A 27,824-nucleotide genomic window follows, 5' to 3' on the forward strand; every position below is an offset into this window, starting at 1 on the left:
GGCGTGGCCGGGCAGTGTGTGTGGCCCTCGTGCAGGGGGCGGGAGCCGGCGGGAGAATCGGGAAGGCGGGAAGCGGAGCCCCGAAGACGCTGAGGAGCGCAGCTTCGGAAAGCTCGCCCTTCCCGCGGAGCCCTGAAGGAGGCCACAGGCGCCGCGCCGCATTCGGCGCCAGGCAAGCGCCGCCCTGGTGACCGCGACCAGCGCAGTGTCCTGGCTTCCCGAGGTGAGCAGCGCCTTGGGGACAACTCACCAAAACCCAAGTCAGAAGGGAAAATGGGAGCAGGACACTGGGTCCCGACGGCGGGGCAGGGGCCCTGGAAGGCAGCCGCGTTACGGGGCCGGGCCTGGAGCCCGCTGGGCTCCTCCGGGCGCTCCTCCCGTGGCTCCTCCCCTCGCTCCTCCCGGGGCTCATCCCAGAGCTCCTCCCGCGCTCCTCCCGCGGCTCCTCCCCTCGCTCCTCCCGGGGCTCATCCCAGAGCTCCTCCCGCGCTCCTCCTGCGGCTCCTCCCCTCTCTCCTCCCGGGGCTCGTCCCGCGCTCCTCCCCTCCCCCAAGGCTCCTCCCCTCGCTCCTCCTGGGGCTCGTCCCGCGCTCCTCCCCTCCCCCAAGGCTCCTCCCCTCGCTCCTCCCAGGGCTCATCCCAGAGCTCCTCCCGGGCTCCTCCCCTTGCTCCTCTGGAGGCTCCTCCCAGGCTCCTCCCTGCTCCTCTGAGGTCGGGTGGGTAGGTTCCCATTTGGGATCTTATTTATTAATCAGTTATTTGGGGTACAAATTTCCCTCTTAAAAATCCTTTTGCTGCTTCCCCTGAGTTTTCATGTTTGTGTCTCTCAAGAGGCATTTTAATTTGCTTTTTTTTTTTTTTTTGTACCAAGGATTGAACCCAGGGGTGCTTAACCCCCTGAGCCCGTCCCCAGCCCTATTTTGTATTTTATTTAGAGACAGGGTCTCCCTGAGTTGCTTAGGGCCTCATTCAGTGGCTGAGGCTGGCCTCCAACTTGTGATCCTCCGGCCTCAGCCTCCCCAAACCCTGGGATAACAGGCGTGCGCCACTGCATGCAGCTAACGTTTTTTTTTTAAAAAATCATTTCAGTGAAGGTGACAGATATTGTGACACTGCACTTTTAAGTAGTTCAGCATGCCTGTCACATGTAACACAATCACTTCCCGGAGCCTCCGTTTTTCTGGGCCTTGGGTTGCAGTAACTGCACTCAGGATGAGTTAGAAATCTCAGTGAGTTGGTCATAGCTTAATGGCACCAATGTCGTGTAATCAATTTCCCTTCCCCTCCTCTGCATCTCTGGCTTGTTGCCTTTATTCAAATCCCCTTCCTACTTTGGATGCAGTGTGCTGCATTGCCTGCATCTGTGGGCTCCTCAGCTTTCTCATCTGTGAAATGGGGATCCAGAACTTATTTTGTCCTGAGGCTGATCTATGCTGCTGTTGTTTTTCTTTTCTTTTCTTTCTTTCTTTCTTTCTTTCTCTTTTTTTGTTACCAGGCAACAAAAGGCAATAACCCCTGAGCCACAACATTTTTCCTTTTTAATTTTTAAGGTTGCTAGGTTGCTTAGGGCCTCGAAGAGTTGCTGAGGCTGACCTTGAACCTGTGATCCTCCCATCTCAGCCTCCGAGCTGCTGGGATTATAGGAGTGAGCCACCGCATCTGACACTATGTTGTTGTACTCGTACCCACCACGGGAAGGCTTGCAAGATTCCAAGAGTCCTCCAAAGATTTTTCACAGGGGAGATGAGGCACACATAGTGTCCTGGTCACCCTGGGCTCTGACTTGTGTTTTCCTGAATTAGCTTCGTGTATTAATCACTTCATAATTTGACCCCAAAGTAAAATCCAGTTCTTTCCTCAATTTTTACACTCCACTTTTACATTCATAGTTAGGAACCCAGGAAACTTTTAAAATACTTGAAGCATGTGGCATGAGACTGGCCTCAAGACCTCTCACTAGGTCACATCTCCCAAAAGGATTTGCCATCACCCAGTAGTGCTTCCCTGGGGACCAAGCCTTCAACACATGGGACTTTCTGGGACATGTATGATCCAAATTATAGCAGAGAGTTTGTTGCTAGAAATGCATAAAAAAGGAGAAGTTTCAAGAAGAATTCACAAATGTGTGGAAATTAGGCAACATGGTAGGCCAAAGAAGAAATTAAAAAGCAAATTAAGCCCGGCATGGTAGTGCAAGCCTGTCATCCCAGCAGCTCTGGAGGCTGAGGCAGGAGGATCGTGAATTTAAAGCCAGCCTCAGCCAAAGTGAGGCCCTGAGCAACTCAGTGAGACTCTGTCTCTAAATAAAATACAAAATAGGGCTGGGGACGGGGCTCAGGGGTTAAGCACCCCTGGGTTCAATTCCCAGTACCCAAAACAAAAGAATGTTATAGTTTACTCTTAAGTAAAATAGATATAGTATCCATTATATTATTATTTCACTGTTTTAATGGGTTTGAAATTTTTCAGAATAAAGAATAGAAGTGGGGGGGCTGGGGGTGTGGCTCAGAGGTGAAGCGCTTGCCTAGCATGCGTGGGGCTCTGGGTTCCAACCTCAGGACCACGTAAAAGTAAAATAAAGAAATTGTGTCCACCTAGAACTAAAAACCAAAAATAATAAATATTTAAAAAAAAAAAATAGAAGGGAAATCGAATTTGGTCCTAGGGAAAACTTCCCTCCCCCCAGTGACCCTGTGACCCAGCTCCGGCTAGGAAGTCTCCTGAGCAGCGTGGTACCCGGAGGGCAGAGCAGCACAGTGCTCAGGAAGGCAGGCTGTGGTGTGGGATGGAGTGCAGAGCCAAGCTGCCTCTTAGATCTGTGCCCTTGGGCAAGGTAGAGACTCTGGCTGCCTAGTTTTCTGACAGATCGGAGAGTCTTGCTGACATCGCATGGAGTGGCTTCAGGAGAGCTGGGCACTGAGTGGACTCGTCCAGGCCGAGCTGTGAGTGTTATTAAATGACTGTTTGGAAATAACACTTTGGCAGCTCTAGGCATGCTCTGGAGAGGGCACTTCTGTGAGATGGGTTGTCTTACGTTGGAATCTTCAGAAGCAGACAAGGAAAAGAAGGGTGGATGCTGCAGAGAAGTGATTCACTTGTCCATCTTAAAAACCAAAAGGAAGCTGTCATCCTAAGATCGAGAACAGGGGGGGTAGCTCAGGGGTAGGGTGCCTGCGAGCATGCATCAGGCCCTGGATTTGATCCCCAGCATGGGAGCGGCAGGAATCAGGAACAGGACGTCTGTTTTTGCCACTTTGAGACAACATTGTACTGAAGGATCTAGATTAATTAGGCAAGAAGATGAAATACAAGTCATCCAGATTGGAAGGGAAGCCGTAAAGCTCTCTCTGTTCACAGATGACATGACTCATCCATAGAGAATCCTAAGGGACACACACACACACACACACACACACACTCTCACTCACACACTCAAATTATGAGAGCTGTGAGCAAGTGTAGCCAGGTTTCAGGGGAATAGATCAATCTGCAAAAATCAGTTCTGTTTTTGTGCGTCAGCCACAAACAGTCAAAAAATGAAATTAAGAAAACAGCTCCATCTACATTAGTCTCCAAAAGAAAGAATAGAACACCTCAGAATAAATTAACCAAAGAACTGCAAAATCTGGCCAGGCATGGTGGTGCCTACCTGTCATCCCAGCTGCTCAGGAGGCTGAGGCAGGAGGATCACATGTTCGAGGCTGGCCTCAGCCATTTAGTGAGGCCCTAAGCAACTCAGCGAGACCCTGGCTCTAAATCAAAATATTAAAAGGGCTGGGGATGGGGCTCAGTGGCTAAGCACCCCTGAGTTCAATCCCCAGAATCAAAAAAAAAAAAGGGAAATCTACCCTAAAAACTACGAAGCATTGTTGGAGATTAACAGGAAAAGACTTGAGCTTGTGTTACGGGGATGAATGGTGTGTATCTGGTTGGGGTAGTGGCCACACGAGTTCCACATTATCCGTGTGCAGCTGGGCACTGGCATCTGTGCATTTTATTACACACAAAGTGTACTTCAATAAAAGTATTAGTAAAATACTTGGGGACAGTTCACACCTCCCTGTTTCACCTCTCACTCCCGCAGTGAGTGCTAATATCCAAGTGCACGGTTTGGGTTTTGTTTTTCCCATCCCCAGCCCTTTTTATTTTTTATTTTGAGACAGGGTCTTGCTAAGGTGCCGAGTCTAGCCTAGAACTTGTGATCCTCCTGCCTCAGCCTCCTGAGTAGATGGGATGACAGGCATTTCTTTTTCTGCCAGTCCTGGGGATTGAACCCAGGGATATGCTACCACTGGACAGAGGGGCTTGGGGACCCTGGCTGACAGGCTCCCCGTGCTCTAACTGTAGTACCTCTGGGCCACGTGGCTCTGGTCAAGTCCAAGGGAGGAGGCTAGAGAGCTGAGCACCAGCTTTCCTTCTGCAGACCCCTCAGGTCCTGCTCACAATCCACGGACCAGGGCTGACGCTGTGGCTCCACCTGCCTGCAGTTGCTGAGAAGTGCTTTCTGCCCTAAGTAGAAGGAAAGAGGAAGCTGACTGATAGAAGGCACTAGAAGCATCCCGCCTGACTTTTTGTTTTTCTTTTTTTATTTTTGGTACCGGGGATTGAACCTGGGACACTTAACCACTGAGCCCCATCCCCAGGCTTTTTTATATTTTATGTAGAGACAGGGTCTTGCTATGTACTTAGGGTCTTGCTAAGTTGCTTTAGGGCCTCGCTAGTTGCTGAGGCTGGCCTCGAACTTGCAATCCTCCTGCCTCAGCCTTCCGAGCTGCTGGGATGACAGGTGTGTGCTACTGCACCTGGCTGGGTAGATTTTTGAGCGTCAGGGATGGAGAACGAGGGAAGAGCCTGCTAGGTTGGACAAGTGGGATTTGGAGTGAGGGAAAAAGAAAAGACAGATTTGGTAAAGATAGAAAATATGGAAAAAGAGGTTATGGCTTTTTTATTTTCTTCTGACACCAAAAAATGCATGTTTTTTTCTTTTTTTTTTTTTTTTTTTTTAATTTTTAAATTTTGAGTATTGGGGATTGAACCCTGGGGTGCTTTACCACTGTCACACATCCCCAGCCCTTTTTATTTTTTATGTTGAGAACAGGGTCTTGCTAAGGTGCTGAGTCTGGCCCAGAACCTGCGATCCTCCTGCCTCAGCCTCCTGAGTAGACGGGATGACAGGCACGTGCCACCACACCTGGAAAAAGGTATGTTCTTCTCTGACACCAAATAAATGTTGCTTTTCCTGTACCAATCAATTCTGTGATCCTTTGACACTAACTAGGTGTCCTAGAAATCAGTTCAGCCTGACATCAACTCCTAGAGTTAGTGTAGACCTACTCACACAACACTGGTCCTCATTGTGTATACCCACCACAAGTCGGGTACCCAGCCTCTGCCCACACTTCTGCCCCGCTGACTACCAATTTAGAAGTCCCCACAACCCCTGCTCAGGGTCAGTAATTTACTAGAACAACTTATAGATCTTAGGAAAGTACTATACTCCTGTCATAGTTGACCAGCCAGAAAAAGAGGTGTACAGATCAAGGTCAGGAAGGGTCCCAAGACAGGAGCCCTGTCCCCAGGGAATCAAGGATATGTCTGCCAACTCCATAGCTGTCTGAATCTTGTTCAAGAGTTTGTTTGGGTTTTTTTTTGTTGTTGTTTGTTTGTTTGTTTTGGGGAGATTGAACCCAGCGTCTTATTAAGCTGCTGAGGCTGGCCTCCAACTTGCTATCCTCCTGCCTCAGCCTCCCGAGCCACTGGGATCCCAGGCTTGGGCCACCATGCCAAACTCAAAGAGTTGTCATTGAGCTCCGTCTCCAGCCCCCTTCTGCTCCTCCCTGGAGACTGGGGTGTGGGTTGAAAGTTCCCGCACTCTAACTCTGTGTCTGACCTTTCTGCTGACCAGCCCCCACCCTGAAACCCCCTGGGGACTCCACAGGCTCAGAATGAGTCCAAAAGGAGTCTGTTATGAATGATAAAATAAACTCCTATTATTCAGGAAATTCCCAGGTTTCAGGAGCCCTGTTTCTAGAACTGAGGACAAAAACCAAATATCTGCTTTCATGGTAGCCGTGGGCTGCACAGGGTTTGCTCTGTGATGTGTGGTGGGACCATCCACAAAGCTTCGCCTGGGTCAGAGCTGTCGTGAGCTGGATCCGGTGATTTCCTGATAACGTGATCGGGCCAGACTTCAAAATGGTCTCAATGGAGTTCTCCCTGGACCATTGCCAAGGACCCCTTGGCTAGAGAACGGTGGCCTAAGAGGGGAAAGGACAGAAGGACATGGCTAAGGACCAGAGAGACAAGACAGGGCCCAGAGGGCCGGGAGGATGAGTTTGGTGGGGAAAATTCTAGAAAGTTTGAATGGACCACAAGGATGGAGGACTGGAAAGCCATTTGTGAAGTGGCTTTTTTTATTTTTATTTTTTATTTTTTGTACCAGGGATTGAACTCAGGGGCCCTCCACCCCTGAGCCCCATCCCCAGCCCTATTTTGTATTTTTATTTAGAGACAGGGTCTCCCTGAGTTGCTCAGGGCCTCGCTTTTGCCGAGGCTGGCTTGGAACTCGCGATCCTCCTGCCTCAGCCTCCTGAGCTGCTGGGATGGCAGGTGTGCACCACTGCGCCCGACTCGTTTGTGAAATTTGACCATTGAGGTGGGAGGTAGGTAAACCTTGGTTTCTGGAGCAGGCAAAGAGTCTGGCTCAGCCTGTGTTGTGGAAAGCTCTGATCTCAGGATAGAAGAGAGTTCTTGGACCAGCTCTAGAGTTTGGTTGACCATGAGGCCCTTCACAGAAATACAGCTGGCGGGGCTGGGGCTAGGGCTGGAGCGCTTGCTCGGCGGGTGTGAAGGCTTCCATCCTCAGCACCACGTACAAACAGATCAATCAAATAATGTAGCAGGTGGACACAATGTCCACCTGCCACTAAAATATATGTATTTGAAAAAAATACAGCTGTCCAAAATGCACAGGGCCATGTTAGGTCCTCACTGAGCTCCAGGCCTGGAAGGTAGCACTAGTTGGCGGAACCTTCTCTCCCACTCTCGGGTTTCCATAGGGAGGGACGCCCATCGGTGCGACACTCCTGGCCTCCACTGGGTAAGACTCACAGCAGGCTTCACCAGGGGACCCCTGGCAGCCCCCTCCTTGTCCCTGTTTGAGGTCTGCCCGCCTGAGGAATGCGTGCTTCCCGCCTGGTGTGCTCCTGGCGACAGAGTCCACCATGCATTGGGGGCCTGCCCTGTGTCTGCTCAGCCTGTGGGTGACACCCCCGAGTGGTTTCAGGAGGGCACCTCAGCTCTGAGTGTCGCACCTGCCCAGCCTCGGCTCTGAGCTGGGAGGACACCCATCCAGAAAGGGCTTCGTTCTCAGGTGACTGTCTCTCTCAGGACAAAGAAGATCTTTCCCAGAAGCCTGGATGGTCTTGGCCAGTCACGGTCACCCACCCAGCCCTCGCCCAGGCCCTGGCAGAGGGCACAGAAGATCTGCTTTAAGGCAGTGGCAGGCTCAGCCCTGCAAGCCCAGCCCCGCCCACACCTTTGTGAGAGCCCCTTTGTTCAGCCTCTGGACCTCCCAGCCCAGCAGCCATCTGCTCCTGCCTGGACCTCACTGTCAGCAGGGCGCTGTGTGTGCTGCGTCTGCATCCTGGTGTGTGTGTGTGTGTGTGTGTGTGTGCGCGCGCACGCGTGTGTCCACCTCAGAGTGGAGAAAGCAAGCCAAGATAACAAAGCTACTGGTCCATTGTTCCAAAGCCCTGCACTCGGGTCCCCACCTGCTCTCTTGAAATCCAGGAAACTCTCCGAGCGAGACAAAGCCCCCAGATGGAGTGGATCAGCAGCGGGGCACAGGGGCTCAGGCAGGAAGGCACGATCCGCTTCCTTGGCCCCAATTTCCTTTTTCTGCCTTTCAGACTTTTAAGCTTCAGCTTTAGCCCTGGATTTGGCGACTCAGCCGAGCGGATGGCTGCTTAGTGTGAGGAACAGCCCCGGGGACAGCCAGGCGCTCTGTACACCAGCAGCTTCCCTTGGGGCTGTGCCACACAAAAAATCACCGCTTGTCACCGCTCCCCTGAGCGGGGCTGCTGGGGTGGGAGACGCAGGGAACGGGGATGGCTGAGGATTCAGTGCCAGGGAGAAGTCGGGGCAGGAGCCGAGGTGGCCAGGAGCAGCCTGGCCCCCATCTGCACGAGTTCTCCCCCCACCTGCACACCACGGAGCCCTAGGCTGAATGGCGGACCCAGGCTCCCATGGTAGAAGCTGGACTTCCTGGTCTGTGTCAAGGAGGGCTCTTGCTCTGATTGACACCCTCTAAGTACCCAGCACACCCAGAGCACGTCCAGGCCTGGGCCAGCACGGCCAGACCAGAGCTCCGAGCTGGCTGTCAGGTAGCACCGAGCTCTGCCCAGCGACCAGGAAGGGAGGTGACCTGGGGCCTTACACAGAGTGAACAGCATGAAGGGCTTGGAGGTCCCTGCCGTGAGCAGGGACCAGGCCTCTGCTGCTGCCCTGTGTGGCTCCCCCACTCTTGACCCAGGTCTCATCCCAGAGGTGATGTCTGACATCACCTCTCAGACACCACCCTCCAACAGGCCACCCCACCATTTTTCTCCCTGCTGCAGAAAGATCCTTCTCCGAGTCTGTAGCTTGTTCGTTTGTTTTTGATTCGTCTCCAACCAGTAGTCTCCCCTGTGCACACACAGATTTACTAAGAGGCTTCAGAGAAGAAGGATGCGTCTGCTCTCTGCATCACCGAATTCCTTGAACCCAGTAAAGGGCCCAACACAGATGGGCACTCGAGAAATTATCGAGTGACAGACTGATTGAGCAAGTCAGTGAACATGGGCTCCTTAACTGTGTCAGCCACTCCTTGTTAAGAGACGCAGGAAAATGAGGAATTAAATGTAAAGGCTCTGTCAAGTGATCCCTGTGGCTCTGGAGGCTGAGGCAGGAGGATTGCAAGTTCGAGGTCAGCCTCAGCATATTAGTGAGGCCCTGTCTCTAGTAAAATATTAGAAAAGGGCTGGGATATGGCTCAGTGGTTAAGATAATAATAATAATAATAAATATAAATCCTTCAATTCTGGCTGTACTTTTGATTTTTTTTTCCAGTACTAGGGAATGAGGTGCTTAACCACTGAGCCACATCCCAGCCCTTATTATGTTTCATTATTTTAATTTTGAGACAGGGTCTTGCTAAATTGCTTAGAGCCTTGCTCACTGTGATCCTCCTGCCTCAACCTCCCAAGCCACTGGGGTTACAGGTGTGCGCCACTGGCTTTATTGACCATTTTATTTTGAGATGGGGTCTTGCTAAGTGGTTTATGGCCTGGCTGAGTTGTTGAGGCTGGCTTGGAACTTGTGATCCTCCTGCCTCAGCCTTTTAAGCCACTGGGATTCCAGGTGTGTGCCACCACACCCCTCCTGTGATCTTCTCTTGGTTACTTTAAAAAAAAAAATGCTGTGCCTCAGTTTCCCGATTTGTAAAATAGGAATGAGAATGGTGTGTTTGAATGGACTTAGAATAATATCTAGCAAAGAAGAAACACTCCGATGTCTTTCCAAGCAGCCTGCCATGTTGGGTCATAGGCTCAGATATGAAATGTGACTCAGCTCCCAGAAGAAACTGAGATGTTTTAAAACTGTTTTTTTTTTTTGTTGTTGTTTTTTTGTACCAGGGATTGAACCCAGGGGTACTTAACCTTTAGTCACCTCCCCAGCCCTATTTTTTATTTTATTTAGAGACAGGGTCTCACTGAGTTGCTTAGAGCCTCGCTGAGTTGCTGAGGCTGGCCTCCACCTTGTGATCCTCCTGCCTCAGCCTCCCGAGTCACTGGGATGACAGGCGTGCTCACCACACCCAGCCAGAGTCAAGGTTTGAATCCTGGTGTGTGTAGCTCAGAAGATGGAGCCCTTTCTAGGGTCCCATCTGGCTCATCATGACCCTGGGCACATGGCCTGCCTGGCTCTTTCTTTGTGTGGGACTTGGAGCTGGAATGGAGGCACCCTGGCTAATGACCCACCTGACCATGCACCCTCAGGGCCCAAGGCTCAGGAAGGGGTGTACGCATCAGGGAAAGAATGGGGACACCTCCCCAGGGAGCTTGGACACGCCCCAAAGCACCAGCGCAGGCCTTCAGCTGGCATGGGGATCCTCGGTGGGGAGGGGCCTCCCAGGAGAGCGGTGACAGTGACGGGGAGACCAGTGTCTGAGCCTGGGGTCCCTGATGACTTCATGTTCTGTGGCCTGCTTGGTGACTGGGAAGGTTCCCGTGCAAAGGTGTAGGATGCCCAGTTGCTATGGCAATGCTCTCCGCGGGGAGGCTCTGTTGCAAGAGTCTTATCAGCTTTGACCTTGCTCTCAGGCGCAGGGCTCCTGGGAAGGAAGGAACTGCCTTGCTAAGATAACCAGGGTTCCCCAGCTCGCTGCTCCCGAACCTGCCAGCCAACCAGCGACTTTAAACAATGGGCTTGCTTGAGAGCTGCCCACTGCTCCCAGCTTGCTCACTGCAAATGTAGAACGTGACCAAGGAGATGGCTGCATACTCTGGCTCTCTGTCACTTCCACGGAGACAAAGAATGAGGCCTGCCTGGTCTCTAATCTGATTAGCGACCCATCCCTAGTAAAGATGGCTGGTGTGATTCTGGAGACCCGCTTGTCCATCAGAGAGCGGCGCTCCACCCGACCCCAGCTTTATCTTCGAGATCTGCGTGTGTGACTCTTTGTTTTTCCCCATCTCCCGTGGCCCCTCGCCACAGCCTGCTCGCTGGGCCGCGCTGGTGGGGGACCCCACATGGCTTCTGCCCCCAGGAGCTCAGCTAAGGTGAAGTTTCAGAGCCGAACCCCTCCCTTCCCTTGTCCCCGTGGGGACTTTTACGAATTCATTAAACGTGCATGCAGACTTCTATGGAGGGAACATTACACTGTAATAACAGCTACAAATTGATGCGATCCCCCGGAGACCTCCGTGGTAATTCTGTCTGCCTCCTTGGCCAAATGGTTTTCCTGCCTTCTGCACTCTGCTGGCTGGGAAAGGGAGGGGTTCCCTATGTGCCCTGAGCCTTCTCCTCAGAGGGGACCTAAGGGACAACCAGGCAAAGGGTTACCTTCTCTGTATTCAAGGCAGGGGATGCGATGTCTTCTGGGTGGACTGGCAGTCTCTCATGGGGTGGCCTGACTGGAGCCCTTGACCTTCTAGCTGACCCGACAGACCCTTTCTCCGGTTTCTTTGAGGGAGACCAGGGAAGGAGAGTGCACTCAGGAGTAGTATCACCCCTCCCTGTGTCCCTCGGATGATCCACTCTAGAAAGGGGGTTATTTTGGCTCATACTTTTGGAGGTTTCGCGGTCGGCTGGCTGCACAGCTTTTGGGGCTGTAGCCAGGCAGCACCCGGTGGTGGGGAGCATGTGGCAGAGTAAAACTGGGTACTGGGAAGAGACAGGGAGGGGCTGAGTTCCCTATCTCTTGGAAGAATGCCCTCCGCACCCTAAGGTCTCCACGAGGCCCCACCTTGAGCATCTTTCTGAAGATCTTTCTAGAACTGTTGTTACGGAGTGGAAGTGAGGTGTCCCCCAAAAGCTCACATGTGAGATGATGCAAGAAAGTTCACAGAAGGAATGATTGAGTTGTGCGGGTCTTAAACTAATCAGTGAATGGCTCCCTGGGGGTCCCTGGGTGGCCCCTGGAGGCAGGTGGGGTGTGGGGAGGAGGTGGCCCTGGGGCCATGGCTGGGGGTCTCTATTTGTCCCTGGAGAGTGGAGTCTCTGCTCCCTGGTCCCCATAGGAGCTGTTCCCTCCCCACACTCTTCCTCCATGATGTCCTGCCTCCCCTCGGCCCAGGAGTGTGGACTGAGACCTGACACCCTGAGCCCTAAATCAACTTTTCCTCCTCAACAATTGTTTTTAATCACAGTGGCAAAAAAAGCTGACTCAAACAAACTGTAATTGCTCAATCCATGTGGGGTTTTTCAGTTTCTATACGTACTCTTAAGTGGCTGTTAAACAAAAGTGTATCAATATTTCTTACCTCCAGTAATGTACAGGAATGTTCATTTCCCCACATCTCGGCCAGTTCTGGGTGTTATGTCATTTTCACTAGTGTGATAGTGACAAAATTTTGTTTTGATTTTAATTGCAAGTCTCTGAATACCACTATCTAAGGTTAACTATCATGCATTTCTTCTTTTCTGTGAATTACTTTTTCATAGCCTTTGCTGACTTTATTTAAACCTTTCATTATTGATTTGTAAAAACTCTTTACATATGGCAGTTATAGTTTGGCTATGAGGTGTCCCCCAAATGCTTCTGTTAACACAGCAATATTGAGAGGTGAAATGATTGGATTATGGGAGCTGTGACCTAATCAGTCCACCCCAGTTTGAATATGTCTTCCCTGCAGCCCTGTACCCCTTCTGTCCTCTTTCTTACCAATATGAGGAGAGTGGGTCTACTCTGCTGGGCCCTTCCCCGATCATGTCCTACCTCCCCCTGGGCGCAGAGCAATGCAGTCAGGCGTCTATGGACTGAGACCTCTGCAACTGTCCCCAAATAGACTTTTCCCTGCCTCTTGTATTCTGTCTCAAAATCTGATGAAAGAAAGCAATGTCCTAATTATTACCCCTCTGTTCTAGATGCTGTAACTATTTTCTTCTTGTCCGCCACTTATATATTATTGAAAAAGCAAATGTTTTTGACAAACATTTTATCTTTGTTCAGTCTGTAAATCATACTCTATTTTTGGCTTGTAGCTTTTATGTATTAATAAGGAATTATCTCCTGGGATTGCAAAATAAATTTTTCTATGTTTGCCTTTTAAAACCATTTGTAATTTGTTTTAATTATGCTGTAAGGCTATTTCATGTAGAGTTTTTTTTTTATATACTCAATTGCACTCTAATCATTTACGGCATATTGATTGTTTTGCTGCTGAATTTGAGCCAACTTGATGATAAAGCATTTATTCATAGGTACATGATGTTCCTGGACTTGTGTCCCTATTCTTTTAGATAATCCTAGAAAAATTCACCACTCACAGACCTACTTTAGAAGATATTTAGTTATCTGATGAGAGGAATCACTCCTTGTTTTTCCAAATTAACTTGGATATTTCTGGAAATTTCTTTTCCCCGGGAAAGTCATCTTGCCGTATAGACCATTGAGTCTTAACTGAGATTTTGATTAGAAGTCCATTGAGTTCACTGAATTTAGGGGAGAATTGAGACACCTCACTCTTACCAAGGACTGTTTGGTAAATTTCAGTTGCTTCATATAGTACTTAGACATGTTCATTGGATTTCTTCCCTTTTTTTTTTTGGTACCAGGGATTGAACTCAGAAGCACTTAACCCCTGAGCCACGTCCCCAGCCCTTTCTAATATTTTATTTTGACAGAGGGTCTCCCTGAGTTGCTTAGGGCCTCACTCAATTGCTGAGGCTGGCTTTGAACTCGCGATCCTCCTGTCTCAGCCTCCTGAGTTCCTGGGATTACAGGTGCACGCCACCGTGCCTGGCTTTATCAGATTTCTTGTTAGATATTTTATAGAATTTGTTGCTTTTAGATATGCATTTATTTCCTTTTCTAAATTTTTTTTGGCTTGTAATTAAGCTCGATTTTTCCTCTTTTTCTTTTTTTTTGGTTTTGGTTTTGTTTTGTTTTGTTTTTGCAGCGCTGGGCTATGACACCAGGGCCTTGCACATGGTAGGCAAGTGCTGTACCGCAGAGCTACATCCCCTGCCCAAGCGATTGATTTTTCTCTGTGGATTTCGCATCTGCTGGCACTGCCAAACTCGCCTATTGATTTGTCAATTGACTCTTGAGAGTTTTTCCAGGCAGATGATCATCTGTTCTGCAAATGATCTCCGTCTTGTCCCTTCCTTTTCAATATTCATATGGTTTCCCCTGTGCATTATGTCACCAGATAGACTTTCCAATAAAACGGTTGAACAGAGCAATGATAGTTACGTTGTTTGTTCATTAGTAAGTAGGGAGATTTCCATTGTGTTTTTTTTAATAATTATTTTTTAGTTGGACACAATATCTTTATTTATTTTTATGTGGTGCTGAGGATCGAACCCAGGGCCTCCCACGTGCTAGGTGAGTGCTCTACCGCTGAGCCACAATCCCAGCCTCCTTGTGTTTGATGACCAGTGCCATACTTAGAACCTAATTCGCCAGAAGCTTGGTTTTGGGGTCCCCCACACTTAAAAAAAAAAAAAAAGACTTTATTTGAAGACCAGTTGTAGATTCATAGCAAAAGTGAGCAGAAGGTGCAGAGATTTCCGAGGTGCTCCTTGCCCGAGGCCCACACAGCTGCCCGCAGTCAACATCCCATGCCCGTGGTACTCTCTTTCTCTCCTCAGCTATTTAGCATGGCTGTTGCTGTTTTTTAAAATATTTATTTGTTCTTTTTAGCTCTCCATGACAGCAGGAGTGCATCCTGCCATATCACACCCACATGGCGTCTAACTTCACATTCCTGTGGCTGGACCTGCTGTGGAGTGTCCCTGGTCATGTGTTGCTATGTGAACATGGGAAAGTGACCTCCATTCACTCCCCTGTCTCTCCCATTCCTACCCCTCTCTTCCCTTCATTCCCCTGCGTCTAATCTAATGAACTGCTGTTCTCCCCTCCCCATTATCGTGAGTCAGCACCCACGTATCAGAGAGAACATTCTGCCTTTGGTGTTTGGGGATTGGCTTATTTCACTTAGCACGATAGTCTGCAGTTCCATCCATTTACCGGCAAAGGCCATCATTTCATTCTTCTTTATGGCTGAGTAATATTACATTGTGTATATGAGGGAGGGCTTCCTTGCTTCACTTCCCAGTCTTGGCAACTATGAGTAAAGGTGTGTAGACATCCCTGTGCAGATTTCTGTGTGAGCATAAATTTTCGTCTCCTTTGGGTAAATACCAAGGAGAGCGACTGTTGGATCATAGTGGAAGAGGATGCTCAGTTTTGTAACAAACAGCCAAAACGGTTTTCATTTTGCTTTTCCACTAGCACAGAATGAGAGTTCCTGTTACTTCACATCTTTAACCAGCATCTGGTATTGTCCAATCCTCAGTGTTGTGGATTTGGCCTCTTTGTTGTTGATTTGTTTTGTTTTAGTACCAGGGATTGAACCCAGGGGTGCTTAACCACTGAGCCATATCTATCCCCAGCCCTTTTTTATATTTTATTTAGAGACAGGGTCTCCCTGAGTTGCTCAGGGCCTCTCTTTTACTGAGGCTGGCCTCCAACTTTCGATCCTCCTGCCTCAGACTCTTAAGCCGCTGGGATGACAGGCATGTGCCACTGTGCCTGGCGATTTTGGCCATCTTAATAGGTGCATGCCTCATGGTTGAAAGCTTTCGTTCTTTTAATCATAGAAGTATGTACGTTGAATACATTCAAAAGTGTTTTTGTTTCTAAGGAAATTATGTGGTTTTTCTTCTAACATAATCAAGGAGTGATGACATTGGTAGATTTTTCTAAAGCTGAACACATACTTGCATTCCTAAAATGTCTTTCAATACCGTTGAGTTCAGTTTGTGAATTCTTAAAAATTAAAAACTCAATTTAACTTTTAAAGACAGTACTATAAAATAAGAACCAAAGATCTGGGGCTAGGGGGGCTCAGGGGCTGGGGCTCGGGCTCAGAGGCTGGGGCTGGGGATCTGAGGCTCTGGGGCTGGGGCTGGGGCTCAGGGATCGAGCTGGGGCTCAGGGGCTGTGCATCAGGGGCTGGGGCTGGGTGGCAGAGCGCTTGCCTGGCAGGTGTGAGGCACTGGGCTCCATCCTCAGCACCACATATAAATAAACCAAATAAAGGCATGCCGTCCATCTGCAACTACAAAATGTTTTTGAAAGGAACCAAAACAAAATCATAAGATTTATTTATTCTGTTTATTTCACTTTTTTAATATTTATTTTTTAGTTATAGACGGACACAATCTCTTTATTTTAGCTTTATTTGGTGCTGAGGATGCAACCCAATCTCTCACACAGTGGGCGAGCATTCTGCTGCTGAGCTACAGCCCAAGTCCCTATTCTGTTGATTTTTTAATTGGGAGAGAAATCGAGAAAGAAAAGAGATAAAAATAAAATCAAAAAAAGAAGTGATACCTGTCCTGGGGTGAAGATGCTCACCTGTGACCCCAGCTACCTGGCATTTCATGGTGTTTCAATCGGGAATATGACCCAAATCCTAACAGGTCTTTGTCATTGATTTATATTTCCTGCGAGGACTAATATGTGGCCGGCTTTTCCAGAATATTCCATTTGTGGTCAAGGGGTATGGACTCTCTGTTGGAAGACGGTTGGAAGAAAGAGCGCGGGTGTGTATGCTGAGACCGAGCTCGTTAATTGTTTTATTCAAGTCCTCTTTCTGTTTCGCAGGGTGTGGTTAAAATTGCCTGCTGAGGAATCAAGGATCTGGTTTCATCTGCTTGTAGCCCTGCCAGGTTCTGCTCCGTGTATTTAAAATCATGGCCGAGGTGCAACAGAAATGATGCTTGATTGTTCCTTGTTTTGTTCCAGGGCGCCCAGCGTCTTTTGGTTGCCTTCCAGTTTCAACCTGGGTGACTTTGGATGTTTGAGACCAGGAGTCTTCCAATTAGTTTTTATAATAAAATGCACAGATGCCAAGTGTACAGCTTGATATTCATAATGTGGAGCTCCCGTGGCCACCACCCCAACCGAGATGTAGACCTTCATCCCCTGTCACACATGCTCACGTCATTTTCCTGTTAATTTCCCCCTCCTAGGCAACAGTGTTTTCTAGTTTTCAGGGTACAGATTTTGCACTGTGGTTTTTTTTTCTTTTTTTCTTTTTTTCTTTTTGTACTGCGGATTGAACCAGGGGCGCTTAATCTCTGAGCCCTGTCCCCAGCTCTTTTTATATTTTATTTAGAGACAGGGTCTCGCTGAGTTGCTCAGGGCCTCGCTAAGTTGCTGAGGCTGGCTTTGAACTAGTGATCCTCCTGCCTCAGCCTCCCAAACCTCTGGGATGACAGGTGTGCCACATGGTGCCCAACCTTATTAAATGATTTGGTCTTGGATTCCATTTCATCTGAATAAATATTGCCCTCTCTCTTTGCTTTTATTAGTGTTTTCATTCTATCTTCTTCATTTTTCTGGATTGTTTGTTTTAGAAGTGACTCACATGAAATGCAGACAGCTAGAGATTTATTTTGATCCAGAGTCTTTTCCTTTTAATTAGTGTTTAATCCATTTACATATATTGTAATGGCCAATATTATTAGAACCACTCATATCATTTTTGTTTGATTTTAACATACTTTCCAGTTATTTCTTCCTGCTTTACATTTTGCTTTACCATTTTTTCTGTATTTTTTCACCTTTTAAGGATGTATAATTGTGCCAGACACGGTGGCACATGCCTGTCATCCCAGGGGCTCAGGAGGCTGAGGCAGGAGGATCGCAAGGTGGAGGCCAGCCTCAGCAACAGCAAGGCCCTGAGCAACTCAGGGAGACCCTGTCTCTAAATAAAATACAGAATAGGGCTGGGGACGGGGCTCAGGGGTCGAGGGCCCCTGAGTGCGATCCCTGGTACAAAAAAAAAAAAAAAAGAATATAATTTACATATACATATACACATATTTTTTAGTTGTCTATTGACTTTTATTTGTTTATTTTGGTGTGATGCCAGGATTGAACCCAGTGCTCCCACGTGCTAGGCGAGCTCTCTACCACTGAGCCCCAGCCCCAGCCCCTGAAGTCTATTCCAGTTGCTATCTGTGCCCATGTGGCCCCCACAAGAAATCAGCGCAGTTTGACTTTCCTCTCTTGCCTTTCCCTCTTCCCTGGATGTATTCGTTTCATGATTATTTCACATCACTTTCATGAAAGTATAATGTACCCACGGTAACGTGACCAGATCTTGAGTGTACGGCTTGACCCGCATCACCACGATCCCAGGACTCCTGCCCGAGTCTCCTCAGTCCGGTCACCCCACCCAGGTAGACCACAGTTCTGATGGCCGTCACCGTGAATCAGTCTGTCTGTTTCCGACTTTATATAAATGAGATCATAATATTGATTCCTTTGTATCTGGCGGCTCATTGGCCTGGTGCCCCTGGGACTCATCCCCACAGGCCCACGATGACAGTCCTTTTCTTGGTCTGGATAGTGTCCTATGCTATGACATTTCTCGGACTTGGGATTATAATGATCCAGCGTACTGTTGGTGAGCACCGTGTCGGTGCCAGGCTGAGAGTGTTGTGGATGATGCTGGGAACATTTCAGCACCTGTCTTTTGGGGACACATTTCTGTGCCATCCCTTGGAATGCCTACCCATATCCATCCCGGGCAGTGTGTACATGTAGCCTCCGCAGAGGCCACTGAGGTTCCAGGCAGGGCACCATATAGTCATGCTAGATTGCTTAGTGTACGTCACCGACACTCACTCCTAAAACAGCCCTAGTGAAATGCAGATTAAAACTACACAGAGACTCCATCTCACCCTAGTCAGAAGGCAGTGATCAAGAAGACAAGTTACAGAGATGTGGGCGAGAGTGTGGGGAAAAAGGTTCACTCAGCTGTGGCTGGTGGGACTGCAGATTGGTGCCACCACTCTGGAAAGCAGGATGGCGATTCCTCAGAAAACTTAGAATGGAACCACCATGTGACCCAGCTATCCCACCCCTTGGCATACACCCAAAGGACTTAAAATCAGCACACTACAGTGATACGGCCACATCAGTGTTATAGCAGCTCAATTCACAACAGCTAAGCTAGGGAACCCACCTAGATGCCCTTCAACAGATGAATGGATAAAGAAACTGTGGTACATATACACAGTGGAATATTACTCAGCCATAAAGAAGAACGAAATGATGACATTTGCCAGTAAATGGGTGGATCTGGAGGCGATCATGCCAAGTGAAACAAGCCAGTCCCAAAGAACTAAAGTCCAGATGATCTCTCTCATATGCAGATGCCGATTCACAGTAGGGGGTGGGGAGGGTGGAGGTTCACTGGATTAGAGGTGGGGATTGGGGGGGAAGGGAAAGGGTTGGGAATAAGAAAGACGGGGGAATGAATGGTCATCACTTTCCCACGTTCACATATGAACACTCAGCCAGGGACACCCCACAGCAGGCCAACCACAGGACTGGGAAGTTACACCCCGTGTACGTGTGACAGGTCAGAATGCACGCTACTGTCATGGAGCGCTAAAAAGAACAAATAAAACCGAGCTCTTGCTATTTTACGTTCTCCCACGGTTTCTTTGGCATGTCTGCATCCTTCTTCTTGCTGGAACACATCTTCTGGCGTCTATTTTAGGAAGTATCCGAGGATCTCAAAATGTTTGGCTTCTGCGTGCCTGGAGATGTCTTTATTTTGTCCTCCCGGTGATTGATAGCTTTATAATGGGCTGAGAGTGTAATTATAGGTTCCGACTTTGAAGATCCCTCTCTATTATCATCTTCATCTCTTGAGAGGCTCTGTCAGTCTCGGCATTCACGAGTTTCTTGTTAAAGAGAAATGCCTTTATTGCCTCTTAGAAACCCATTTCTTCATTCTGTCTATTCTCTCTTCCGAGGGCTCCTAATTTAATGACGTTTGCAATTTCACTACCTTCTACAGCCTGTGACTTTTTTTTTTTCTTTTTTTGGTACTGGGGACTGAACCCAGGGGCACTTGACCACTGAGGCCATATCCCAGCCCTTTTTAATATTTTATTTAGTGACAGTTGCTTGGGGCCTCACCAAGATACTGAGGCTGGCCTCGAACTTGCGAGCCTCCTGCCTCAGCCTCCTGAGCTACTGGGATGACAGGCGTGCACCACTGTATGAAGTTTGTAACTTTTATTTCGTGCTTTCTCTTTCTCTGTACTTTGGTGCCGTGTTCTGGCATAATTCCTCAATGAGAATGTTCAGATTCCTGATTTGATCTTCAGCTGTATTTATTCTACATTCCAACCTGCCTACTGAGTTTTTTTCCCCCCTAAGGAAGAAATCAAGTTTTTAATATTCTTATTTTCTTTATGAAGGCACTATCCTCCCTCGTACGGCTCTCTGAATCACTAATTATTATCCAAATTCCTGTTTTGTTTTTTCTATTAGATCTGATTCCTTTTGTGTGTTGCTGATTGGCTGATTGATTTTGGGGGACACTCTTTCTAGTGTTACTTTGTAGAGGACATCATAGAAAGACTTTCTAATTACATATGCTGAGATTGATTGATTGATTGATGCCAGGGATTGAACACAGGGGTACTTAACCACGGAGCCCCGTCCCCAGCCCTTTTAACTTTTTATTTAGAGACAGGGTCTCACTGAGTTGTTTAGGGCCTTGCTAAGTGGCTGAGGCTGGCCTCCAACTTGAGATCCTCCTGCCTCAGCCTCCCGAGCTGCTGGGATGACAGGCCTCTGCCACCGCACCCGGCCACATGCTTAGATTCTTAAATCATTTCACAGACTCAGACAGATCTGAACAGTGAGCAGAACTGATGGCTAACACACACACACACTAATGAGAGGGGTTCACTTCAGTTGCTTCTAGGGAAAATCGTGACAGCCTTCTAACCCCGATACGACTCTTCCTTCTACCCTCTTTCTCCACATTGTGCGTTTTCCCCTGGGCTCCAATGGTAACTCAGCGAACTCTCCTTTGAGGGTCCCTGTGGTGGGCATTGGAGGTAGTTGCTGGGTCCCTTCTGGTAGGTCCCTTGGGAGGCAACACTAGGTGGAGGTGTCCTCCTGGGTGAGGGCAAAGGACAAGGAAGAGGAGAAAATAGAGATGTGTGAGAACCCCTTAAGTATGTCAAGGGTTCAGCCAACAAGATAAGATCGCTTGCCCAACCCAGGGTGCCCAGGTGAAGGAGCAGGTGAGCACAGCACCTGCTGTGTAGACAGTGGCCCCTGTGGACGGTGTTGAGTGTTCACGGCTGACCTCACTTAGCCACGGGGAACTGAGTATGTTGGGCTGGCCCACAGATTTTTTGTAGAATGTGCCAAACCTCCGAGCCCAGTCCCCCTCCTGCAGGATGGGTCTGAGGATCTCATTCATTGGATTCCCAAGTCTTCCTCATTCTTCATAAGAAAATCCTTGGGCCAGGCGCAGTGGCGCACACCTGCCATCCCTCGGGAGGCTGAGGCAGGAGGATCGCAAGTTGGAGGCCAGCCTCAGCCATTTAGCGAGGCCCTCAGCAACTCAGAGAGACCCTGGGTCTAAATAAAAAAATATAAAAAGGGCTGGGGACAGGGCTCAGGGGTTGAGCACCCCTGGGTTCAATCCCAGGTACCAAATTAAAAGAAAGAACAGCCTTTAGCCTTGTTTCCTCGTGACTGGGGCGAGTGTCGGCTAATCGTATTTATGATTCATAATGGAAGAAAACGCCGGCTCTTCCTCCAAGCCCGGCCTCGGTATCTTTGCAACTTGGAAAGTCAGTCTGTGTGTTACAAACACCTCGTCTGCCAGGCCTAGGAAGCTCACCCACACACTCCCTGGCTGGTCGGGCTTCCTTCCCTGAGCTTACAGACCTCCTTGACAAAAGGGAGGCGCTCTGAGGCCTGTCCTGCAGGTCTGCTGCCCATTTCTGTCGTCTGTCAGCCTCATAAAGCTGCAGTCTGCTGATTGCCCGGTGGTTGATTTGATTTAGACACTAATTCTTGCAACTGTAAAAAAAAAATAAATAGGAAGAAAGATAAAGGCAGGAGAGAGCATGCTCAGATCTCTCAGAAAATCCTCGCTGCCCTGTCCATCACCCCTGAAGGCTGAGAGGCACAGGCAGTGCCACAGAGCAAAGAAAGCCACCAGGAGTTTATTGATGGAGAAATAGTGAGCCCCCAACTGCTCCCCGGGTCTGGTCTGTCTCCAGACACGGGGACTCGCAGAAACCCTTCTCGGCTCCAGTGACTATTACTCTGCATCTTGAAGCCGCAGATGACATCTGTGCCAGGCAGGAGTCACGGAAAATCCAGTAGGTGAAGGGATTCCTGTGAGTGAACAGGAAGGACATCGGAGACACCAACTCTCCAGCCCCAGTTTTATGAGGCCATTGTGTAATGCCTCGGAGGAGGAAGAAGGAGCAGACACTCCAGGTGGAACCACGGGCCATGTCCCCCCTCAGGTGCACAGCCAGGTCTGTCCCCTGGCCATTCCAATGCCAGGAGAGGGCTACACTTAGATGTCACAGCTGGAAGGTCACCAAGGTAGCATCAGAGGGATGTGCCCTCAAATGTGGGCGAGGATGTGGGGAGAGGTCCACTCACCATGGCTGGTGGGACTGCAGGTTGGTGTGGGCACTCTGGAAAGCAGGATGGAAATTCCTCAGAAAACTAGGAATGGAGCCACCATGGGACCCAGCTGTAGCACTCCTCGTTTATACCCAAAGGACGTAAAATCAGCACACTACAGTGACGCAGGCACATCCATGTTTATAGCAGCTCAGTTCACAATTGCTGAGCTGTGGAACCAACCTAGGTGCCCTTCAACAGAAGGATGGATAAAGAAAATGTGGGACATAGACACAGTGGAATATTACTCAGCCATAAAAAGGAATGAAATGGTGGCATTTGCCAGTAATTGAACGGAGCTGGAGATGATCATGCTAAGTGAAATAAACCAATCAAAAAAAAAAAATACCCGAAGATTGAATGTTCTCTCTGATATGTTAGCATCCGCTAACACATAAAAAGAAGAAGATGGAAGAATAGAAGTTCAGAGGATTAGACAAAGGGGAATGAAGGGAGGGAGGCGGGGGACAGGAATAGGAAAGAAAATGGAATTAATGTGTGGGAACTTTCCTATGTGTCTATAGGAACACACCACAGTGAATCTCAAAATCGGGTACGTCCACAGGACTGGGGTCGGAATTAGAATAAGATATATTCCATGCTTGTATAAATATATCAAAATAGGTCCTACTGTCATGCATCACTAAAAAGAAAGAAAGGAGGTGGCCCCAAAGTCTTCTTTCCACAAGAAAAGCCTTGACCCAGGTGGGGTGGTGCACACCTGTCATCCCAGCGGCTCTGGAGGCTGAGGCAGGAGGATCGCAAGTTGGAGGCCAGCCTCAGCAACTCAGCGAGGCCCTGTCTCTAAATAAAATATACATAGGGCTGGGGACGGGGCTCAGGGGTTAAGCACCCCTGGGTTCAATCCTTGGTACCAACAAAACAACAACAAAAGCCCTCACCCCACTTCTCTATTTCAGCCCCGTGTCCCTGTGTCCAGATGGGCGTGGCGTTCCCAGGGCGTGTGTCCTTACCCGCTGCTGCTGAATCTGTCACCCTCCCCATTTTTGTTGAAGAGGAAACCGAGATCTGAAGAGGTCCAGCCACTGAACCCGAACACAGCTCCCCTGGGAGTGGCTCTGGGCCGGCTCCACCTGCACAGCAGGGCTTGGGCCCTGTGGGTGGCCAGCTGACACTGGCCAGGAGGTGCGTGTCCCCTTCCCCTCTGTGGGCGCAGGTCAGTGGGCAGCCTTTGGCAAGACCCTTTGAAAGCCCTGCGCTTTGTCTGCTTCCCGAGAAGCCCCAGTGCCACCTAGTGGCGCTTGTGAGAAATGCACACTGAGGACTGGCTCTGGCTTCCCAGCGGGGAGGTCACTCCCTGCAGCCCAAGGGACTGCCTGCTTAGCAAATCTTCATCCTCAAGGCACCTCCCTGCCGGGGCCTCTGCTGAACGTGGAAATGGGCTTGTGAGGTCTTCTGAGTTGCTCAGAGCCTCACTAAGTGGCTGAGGCTGGCCTCCAACTTGCGATCCTCCTGCCTCAGCCTCCTGAGCCGCTGGGATGACAGGCGTGCACCATGACACCGGAATAACCCTTCCCTCCCTTTTTTTCCAAGTCTCCTGGCCCCTGTGCATTTTTGCCACTGCCCCCTCCCTGGCCTGGTTTAGAAAGGACTCTTTGGACAAGCAGACTTTCTGAGCTGAAGACAGTGAGGGTCCCCGTGCACCTTTCTCTAAGGCAGCGAGCCGACTGGCCTTCCATTTATATAACTTAAGGAGACTCGAGAGATAATAAGGCGAATCTGTTCCAAGGTGACTTAAGGTCTCCATTTGTAGACAGGGGAGCAGCTGGCGTAATTCTGAGTTTCCGCCTGAGCAGGCACTTCCATTACCCTCAGCACCTCCATGCCTGGCTTCTGGAAAGATCTATGGGGGGAGGGGGCGCCCGGGGGAGGGGGCATTGCCCTTCCTTCCCTGGAGAGCTCAGCAGGAGCCCTCTGCTGCCTCCCTCTGTTGGAATGGGAAGGGGGATCCCCTTCAATGTCCTTTCCCGGTGACGAGCCGAATGACACTCTGGTGACACCCACTAGCTCAGGGTTAACCAGGCCGGGACTCTGCAAAATCTCCTCTGAGTGCAGAGACTATGGGGAAATGAACAGAGTGATGTTTAAACCACACTGGAGGAAGGTCCCTTCATCCCAGGTCACAGAGGAAGAGAATAGAAATGTCACTAAGGGAAGGGCCGTCTTTTAACCATCCTTATTTTCTTTTCCCATGGTACATTGATTACAAAAGCAGCCATTTTATATCCCCTCCCAGACCCCTGCCCTCAGTGATGTGACCTCACGGCAACTTGCAACACTCCATTGGTGTTTCCCACCCTTGCGTCCAGTCTTGCCTTGGGACTGACTTCAGGACAGTGATTGTGGCAGAAGCAAAGCGCTCTGGTTCTCAGGGAAGGTCCTAAATCGCCTCTGACGACTTTTTCTCTTGGATCACTAGGCCGGCCGACTGTGGGAAGAGACCACCTAGAACTCAGGTGGCCAGCACACTCGTCCAAGTGGAGACTCCAGCCACTCTAGAATGACATGACTCAGTTCAACAGAACCAGACAGCTGACGTGCGTCTGGTATGTGAGTGAGCCCCTTGAAGCCCAGCTCAGATTAGCAGAACCATCCAGCAAACTCGTGAGACATGCCTCAGGATCATTTTCTGAAGCTACTAAATTTTAGAGTGTTTTGTTACACAGCAACAGCTAACTGATACACCGTGTTAGCTTTCCATTGCTGAGACCCAAATACCAGGCACCAACAATTTGGAGGAGGGAAGGTTCATTTCGATTCAGAATTTTACAGGTTTCCATCTGTGGTGGGCGGACTCCATTGCTTTGGGCCCAAGGTGAGGCAGAGTTTCCTGGCAGAGGAGCCCGGTAGAAGAAGGCTGCTCAGCTCATGGCGGCCAGGAAGCAGAGAGAAAAAGAGGAGGGGACAAGGGTCAAGGGTATGTCCCTAATGACTTGCTTCCTCCAACCATGCCCTCCCTGCCTGCCTACAGTTTCCCACCTTGTCCCATAGGAACCCCATGCAAGTGATTAATCTGTCAAGTGGATTAATCCACTGATAAGCCATCTTGATCCAACGACTCCCCAAACCCCACCTCTGGATGTTGCTGCACTGGGATCCAGGTCTTCAGCACGCCAGCTCTTGGTGGACATCGTCCATCCAAACCGGAACGTAACCTGCTAACTTCACTCTTCTGCTCTCGGACTTGCTCAAGGTCAAGGTCATCCAGCGGGGTGGTTGTGTCTCCACGGTTCTCTCCCATCCTCCATCTTCTGGCGCTCAGCACTAGGAAAGCAACTTCCTGAGAAATGTGCGCCAGGTCACCTTGTGTCCTCCCGTATCTGAAAACAGATTCATTTTACCTTTCAAACGTTGACTGTTCCAGATGCTAGTTTGGAAATTATTGTCCCTCAGGAGTTTGGAAGCAGTGCTCAGTTTTCTTCTAGCGCCCAGAGTTACGGATGAGGCACCTGAGGCCAAGCTGACTCTTGCACCTACCGATTTGGTAAGTTTATAGGATGTTTCCACTCTTATATTTTGAATTGTTTTCTTTGGTACCGGGAATTGAACACAGGGCGCTTGACCACTGAGCCGCATCCCCAGCTCCCCCTTTATTTCTGTATTTTTATTTAAAGATGAGATCTTGCTGAGTTGCTTAGGGCCTCGCTAAATTGCTGAGGCTGGCCTCAAATCCACGATCCTCCTGCCTCAGCCTCCTGAGCCACTGGGATTACAGGTGTGTATCACTGCGTGTGGCTTAATTTTCTGCCTTTTTACCTTATTCCATATTTTGAGAAAATTTTTTCTATGTAGACCTAGACATATGCACAAACACGTAGATATAAATACAAATATATTACGTATATATTGCCTTTTCTATTTGTATGAAGAATGTCATTGGGATTTTAATAGGAACGGCATTAAGTCTGTATAACGCTTTTGGTAGTATGGTCATTACAACAATTTTTATACACATGTAAATAAAATTTGACAGCACTTCAAAATTAATGGACATTTTTATGGTTTTCTTCTTTTTTTGTATCTTCTTATGCTTGGCTTATTTATTCAATATATTCTTTTCTAAAAGATCCAAGAAATAATTTATCGAATTCACAATTTATACTTATTTTATTTTTGGCACTGGGGATCTATCCCAGGGGCACTTTGCCAGTAACCCCATACCTCACCCTTTTCATTTTTTATTCTGTGGCAGGGTCTGAGTTGCTGAGGGTCTCGCTACATGGCTGAGGCTGGCCTCAATGTTGCAGTCCTCCTGTCTTGGCCTCCTGGGTCATTGGGATTACAGATGTGTGCCACTGCGCTCAACACAACTCACATTTTTAAAATCATTTTTAGTTACTGACGGACCTTTATTTATGTATTAATTTATACGCGGTGCTGAGAATCGAACCCAGTGCCTCACCCATGCTAGGCAAGCGCTCTACCACCGAGCCCCAGCCTCAGTCCCACAATTCACATTTTTAAGCAGTACAATTCGGGGACTTTTAATATATTCACTGGGGCTGTAGTTCAGTGGCAGAGCGTTTGACTAGCACGTGTGAGGCACTGGATTCTACTCTCAGCACCACATAAAAAATAGATAAAATAAAGGCATGCTGTCCATCTACTGTTACATAAAAAATATTTTTTAAAAATTCAGGTTTTGTCTCAGTGAGCTGAATCAATTTTAAAACATCTTTAATACACACCTTCCAATCCTTGCCACTCCACCCCCGTCCCCTCAGGTCCCTGCCAGCCCAAGACAGTGTTAGTCTACTTCTGTGAAATCTCCTCATGGCTCCGCTGTGTCTGCCTTCAGAAAACCAAGACCATCTAAGGGATAAGAAGGGACTAACAGGCCACCCTGTCCCAAGAGACCTCTACACAATAAAAAAATAAATAAGTGTTGATAAGAAAAGGAGGGTGTTATAGTTCGTATATTAAATGTCCCCAGGGCCTTAGGTGGGAAAGGCGTGGCCTCTGGTCTGGGGTGCCCTTGGGAGGTGCTGACCTTGGGAGGTGGGGCCTAGTGGAAGGTCTTTGGCGCATGTCCCTTGGAATCTAAGCCCCCTCCCTCTTTATATCTGGCTACTCTGCCGTGAATAGGTTGTCCACGCCACATGCTTCTGCCATCGTGTACTGCTATGGCACAAGCCCAAAAATGACCATGCCAAGCACTCTTGAATTAAAACATCTCCATCTATGAGCCAAAATAAACCTTTCACCCTTTTAAGTTATTTGTCTCAGGGGTTTTGTTACAGTCAGGTAAAGCTGACTAACACAGATGGAAGAAGATACGTGTGCAACTACCACCAAAAGAAATTATATCTGACCCCAGTAATATTTGGGAAAAAAAGTAAATTTAAGGACTAAAGAGTCACACAGGACAAAGAAGCATTTAAATTTTTTTTTTTTTAGTTGTAGATGGACACAATACCTTTATTTTCTTTATTTAATATTTTTATGTGATACTGAGGATGGAACCCAGGGCCCCACACAGGTTAGCAAGGGCTCCACCTCTGAGCCCCAGCCCCAGCCCTGATTTTCTTTTCTTTATGTTTGTATCCACCACATTTTCTTT

At 48.7% G+C, this 27,824-nt stretch overlaps 1 long non-coding RNA gene across 1 annotated transcript; it reads left to right on the forward strand.

The window, feature by feature from the left end:
- The first annotated feature begins 7 nt into the window (after window positions 1-7).
- Window positions 8-26,591, forward strand: LOC124108519 (uncharacterized). The gene is made up of 5 exons (XR_006856702.2): window positions 8-223; window positions 5,099-5,201; window positions 23,164-23,389; window positions 24,684-24,810; window positions 25,256-26,591. It is a non-coding gene; the product is annotated as an uncharacterized LOC124108519 (long non-coding RNA).
- Window positions 26,592-27,824: the final 1,233 nt, after the last annotated feature.

This window comes from Marmota monax, unplaced genomic scaffold (assembly GCF_021218885.2).
Source record: "Marmota monax isolate L192 unplaced genomic scaffold, Marmota_monax_Labrador192_F-V1.1 WCK01_AAM20220418_F8-fsc00249, whole genome shotgun sequence".
NCBI classification, from domain to species: Eukaryota; Metazoa; Chordata; class Mammalia; order Rodentia; family Sciuridae; genus Marmota; species Marmota monax.